This window comes from Cynara cardunculus (assembly GCF_001531365.2).
Source record: "Cynara cardunculus var. scolymus isolate 2C chromosome LG 2, CcrdV1, whole genome shotgun sequence".
NCBI lineage: Eukaryota > Viridiplantae > Streptophyta > Magnoliopsida > Asterales > Asteraceae > Cynara > Cynara cardunculus.
In genome coordinates, this window is record NC_037529.1 from 50,865,180 (window position 1) to 50,871,143 (window position 5,964).

Sequence of the window (5,964 nt, forward strand, 5' to 3'; positions counted from 1 at the left end):
TAAACGCTACTTGTTAACTCGGGCATGTCCCCAGGCCGTGGTATTTGTGGATAGCCGATATTGTGTTGACAGTCCCACCCGGAAAGGGGTGCACATTACCTATGTTTTGTTGGTCTAATCATGTGGAATTTGGACCACCGTTGAATTAGTACTTGTAGGATCGATTAACTCGGTTCTTGTATTAACCCAATACTCTCAATGATGTACATGACATAAACAGTGCAGCGGAAACAATATTAAGAATCAAAAACAGCAATGAATCAAGAACAATGAAGAACAAGCAGACAATAAATATTAAGAACACACGAGAGAGAAGCTTCAAATGTATTTCAAATGAATTGAAATTGGACGATTACAATGCTGGAAGCGGTGCTGATTACAAAGGAGAAAGCTACTATATATACTATTTCCTAACAGCTTCTCTGACATGACCTAGACGTGTGAAACGATCCAGGCCGTCCAAATAAAGCGTATTACAAAAGTAGTCACGTGATAAGCACGAGTAGCTAATAACCTAAGTAAAACATCAAAGAACTATACCACAGAAGATGTTGTTGCAGACCCTCTGTGTGTCATCTCAGAGGCTCTGCGAGATGTAACTTGAAAGTACTTGATCCTTGAGGATCATCTTCCAGAACCTCTGTGATAGACTGCAGAGGTTATGTTGTCTTCGACTTGAAAGCTTTCATTATAGAGGACCAGTTTCCAGAACCTCTGTGATCTTCTGTGATAGTTCCTCTTCTGTCAACACTTGCTGAAATTACTTTTTCAATACTTTTACACTTGAATTAAATGAGAGCTAACAATCTCCCCCTAAGTATGAAAAAGTAAACTATGAAAATTAAATGCAAGACATGACTTTAATTGAAAGAATTACAAGAGGAGATAATAGATCATCCTCTGAAATGAATTACAATGAAAAAGAATTACAAAATAGAATTACAAAATTGTGAAGCTTAGGCCAAACTTTGGTGCAGAGGGATATCAAACTGCAGATTCTAGAAAATTGTCAACCACGTATAGGAAGTCAGTTTTGATTGTTCTGTAGACATTGAAGATCCATTCTCTGAAGTTGATTTGCATTTTGATCGCCTTCAAGATGGGAGACACTTCACTCCGCCGGAGATGTCCTTTGTGCACCTCTGTCGCAGCTCTTTTGAAAATCCACTCTAATGTCTCTGTTAAATATTTGTGAGACTCTGTCGGGTCATAGAACCTTAGTATACCATCCTTATCCAAATACACAAACCCAAAAATGGGGTTGTGTATAATGGTGTTTGGATGATGCCTAAGCACCCAACCTGGCCTGCTATATGGTGGAGAGAGTTTTAGATTCTTCTACACTAACCTCATCGCCAGCTTGAAGTCCTTCTAGCTGTAATACCTTACATGAGTGTGCATTACTTCGACCAGCCTTCTGAGTGATATTTGATAGGTGGACCTCCTCTTCATGTAGATGTTGAGAACTTTATGCATGTAAATGACATCAAACATGCAGAGGTTGTGAAGGTCGGCATCTGTGAATGTATAGAGGTTTCCATCTTCTCTCCTTACCACATACTGAGCATAGAGCACAGACTTCTTTAGCAAGGTCCTTGGTGAAATTGTCACCAAGGAAGTGATCTGGTGCTCTGAGAAGACCTGCTCACGAGGCCTTATGAACTTAGAGAAGTGAAATTTTGCTGCGGCAGAGGGGATTCCTGTAAGCTCTAGATCATATGGGGGCTCTGTGTCTATCGCAGAGTACTTCCACATCAGAACTTCTTCCAAAGTTGTAACAGGCACTGTTTTGACTTGAGGTATTTGAATCCTGCTCATGGACTCAAATATTTCAGATACTCTGTCTGTTGTGGAAGCCTCTGGCACCTTGAACTCTTCGTCTTCCAAAATTGGCCTCTGGGTTGATCCCTCTGCAAGGATTGGTTTGACAGTTCCTTGCGGAGCATCAAACGTACTTGTGGACGCTTCTTGGACTTGTGGGAAAATGATGATGTGGCTTCTCCTTCCTTGTGGTGCATTGGAATTCTGCCCTTCATTGCCTGAGCCTCTGCCAGAGATATTTTTAACACTTTGAGGAGCTCAGGGTCATCAGCATACTTCTTTTCATCAATTTCCTTTGGGGTCTCTGTGCTTGATGACGACCCCTTCTGTGGAGACTCTACAACTTTGGCCTTCCCTTTGCCTTTGGGCTCTGGAGCCTTTTCCTTGCCTTTGTCAGCTGTAGATTCCCCAATCTTGACACCTATGGCAGGAGTCTTCTTTGCCTCTTTCTTCTTTTCCTCCTTCTCCCCCTCATGACGATCATGGTCATCACCTTCATGATCATCATGGCTCTGTTTGGCTTCCGCTTTGCAAGTGTCTAGGGGAGCCTTCTCCAACCTTTTTAAAATTTTAGTGGCCGCCTTCTTCATCTTCTTGATGACATCTTCTGCAAGCACAACAGCATGACTAATGTCAATCTCTGTGGACCACTTCACCTTCGAGACACATCTGTAGATCTCGATTCAAAGGGCATCACCCTCGTTCACGAGCTGTCTTGTGCAATCTGTGATCGCCTTGTTGGAGGCTCGGGTCTCTGTAAGGAGTTCTGCGATGGTCTTGGTCACAACATCCCCTAGGGCTTCCACCATAGCATCCAGCTCTCTGCGGGTTGCCAGATGATTGATGTTGGCCCTTGAGGTCTTGGTGTCTAATCCATAAGTGACCGCAGAGGGGAACATCTCCTTGATTTCGTCTCAGAATGAAGTATAGTCCGTGTAGCCCGCAGAGACGAAATCTGCTGCAAATTGGGCGGCCATCTGTGTGAGCTCTGTCTTTAGTTGCTGGACGGAGGAGGGGTTGAGAGACAGATCACCAAAAGCTTCTGTGAGGTCTTCCTTTTGAAGGACAGAGCTATGAAGAGTTGAGAGGGTTGACTTGAGATCTGCAGTTGTTGACGTCAACTCCTTCAGAGTCTCTGTTATTTGCGAGAAGTCCTGTGGCACTTGGTGAGAGATAAATAAGCTTTTCAACTCATCTATCTTTTTGAATATTTATGTGGCAAAGGTTTGAAGCTCCCCCTTTGTCACATACATATCCTGGGAACCTAAATCACCAACACATGGTGATTTAGTAGCCTCGGAGCGTGAGGCGCCCTCTGTGGCTAGTTGTTCGAAGCCAACATGGGGACTTCCACCAAATCCTTGAACATCTCCCATAGGGGAGCCTACCGGTGTTCTGTAGATCTCTTGTGCAGTAGGTTCAGAGCCTAACATTGTATATTGATCTAGTGGGGACAGAGGGCGTTCTAGACCCTCTGTCTCTGTGGTCCTCACCTGTGCCTCTGAAGCATGTTCTGGTTGTTCACTCGTGTGAGGAGAGGCAACGGATGCCTCTCTTGGTTCTATCGAGTCCATGGGCGAAGGGACTCTTGTTGTAAAACCTTCATCCTTTTGAGAGGATGAGGGAGTTGTATGAGGTTGCCCAGGTGTGCGTTCCACAAAGGACGAAAAAATGTCCTCTGTGGGGATGGTTTGGGTAGGGATTGGCATGTGCGTGCCTGTTTCAAGAGAGGTTCCCTCTAGACATGTGGGTTGCACTGGGAGTTGGGCTTTGTTGTGTGCCTTGGGCATCTTTTTCACCCTCACCTATGTCTTCTTCTTCATCTTTGTCGTCTAATACGACTTCTGTCCCCAACTTGGAAGAGTCAAGAGGTTCTTTAAATTCCTTTTGGATTTTGGAAAGAACCTCCTCTATTTGTTCTGTTAGGGAAACATCAAGAACAACTTTGCGCAACCTTATGCGCTTTGGAGTTGGAGTGGCCTCTGCCGGGCTCTCTTCTGCTGCGGCCACTTCAATCACAAGCTCTGTGGCTACTTGTTCTGTGACCACAGGCTCTGTTGGTTGAGCCTTTTTAGTTTTCTTCTTTTTGGTCTTTGACAGAGGTCCACTTGGGCCTTCTTCCTCTGCAGGCCTCTTTTTCCCTTTCTTTGTCACAGAAGAATCGATACCCTCCTATGTCTTCTTGGCCTTCTTGGCCTTCTTGGTTGGGGGACTTGGGATTCTAGAGGGTTCCTCACTCAACTTTTCAGCCTCATTTTTTCAATCTGCAGACTCCTATGCTTGGAGGGGTCTCAGGGACCAGTTCTGGTCGCCTGAATCCACATCTGTAAGATTTTCTCTCTTTCTGGTTTAGGAACCTGAGCATGGCTCTTGATAGTGGCCTAGGGCTTCTGTACCCTTGCTCATGCTCTATGGGGTGAAACTCCTTGAATGGATAGAGCCTTGCATTTGGCTCCACAGAGGGGAGTTTCGCAGCAAGCAGGTCACCAAAAACCAGACCAAGGAAACGTTGAAGGATGAGGTTRGGTTGATTCATGTCCTCCTTGGCCTTTTTCTGGGCTTTGACTTTCGATTTCCCGCCCCGCTGACTTGTGCACTTCTTCTTGATAAGGCCGACCATGTCCTCGAAAATCAAACTTGCATAATCCAAGGGAAGGTTGAAGAATATGCCATACACGATAGAGATCATCGCATGGGATGTTTGGTCATGGTTACCTACCTTCCCTGTCAAGCAACAGTTGACAATGGAAAACAGAGTGTTCCAGACAGGGGGCAGGCCTTTGCGCCTGAATTGAGTTCTTTTGGTGATGGGTGTTGCGTATGAATGAAACTCTAAGAATTTGATCAGTTCCTCATCATTGGGGGTTGCAGCGTACGAGTTCAATTGAAGATCCTCCAAAGTGGGCAAATGTAGGGCAGTCCTCAATAAGTCCACATTCAATTCCAAAGGAACTAGGGATTTGTTCACAGGGTGTGAGACATAACCAACAATCGTTAACCCAGAATTGTCAAGGGTTGGGATATAGGCACTGAGGAGAAATTGGGTTAAATAAGTTTCAGGGGTGGGTTTGGTGGCGGTTAGGGCAAAATATAGTGGGTGATTTCGAAGGATTTGAAGAAGAGGGAAGGTGAAACCGRGAAAACCTGTAGTGGAGGGAGCGAAATAGTAGTTATTAGGTTTCTTGACGAGAACAACCTTTTCGTACTTGTTCTGAATGAAGGACAGTGCATGGGATGTAAGAGCTTGTGCTTGGGTTACTTCGTTATCGCTTGACACATTGACGGACTGGGCTGAAGCAGATAAGGACGACATGGTAGCAGGTTGCAGGTTTTGCTTGTGAGAGAACACAAGTTTGCAGGTTCGCCGGAGTGTATTTGAGAGTGGTGAAGGTTTGAATGTGGGGGGAAGATGGGTATTTATAGGAGAAAAAAAATAAAATGAACCAGTTTAGTTACGAAAAGGCGTAATGAGTGTTTTGGGTTGAAACGGTTCAACAGCTGTGACACGCCGTATTGGGAAGACGCACGATTGATGACGTGCGCCCCCTTATTCTGACACGCGCGTGTAGTTTCTAACCCTTATCCACAGAACCACGCGCACCATACCAATAGACAAGAACTATTAAGAGAGTTTTGTTAGAGGCCTAAGGGTAACAGAGCCTCTGTGGTATGTGTCGGGCCTTCTTATAAGCTTACATCTTTAATTAACTAAATAGTTTGAAAATTCACAGAGAGATGAGTGCTTGCTCAGTTCAAACTCACAGAGCCTCTGTTAGAAGCGCCAGAGGTTCTGAAGAATTGACCTCTGAGAACAAGACACTTCAAAAGTTTTGGCACCTTCTGTGGTTTTATGTTCATAGACAAGACTCCCCCTCTGAGCCAGCTTCCATGGCTCCCCCTTGAAACAAAAATCATTTAAAATCCTAAGAAGAAGTGTCCACAGAAGATCCGTTCAAAGAGCCTCTGTAAGTGATCACAGAGGTTTTGCGAAAAGACTTCTGTGAACAAAAACATTTTCTTCTTCAAGAGGTTTTATMATTTAAAAACATATACTCCCCCTTAAACTATGCACAACTCTGCTAGGTTAAACCTGTTGAACTAAGAAAGCAAGTGAAAAGATTATTCATGAAATAAAATTATATT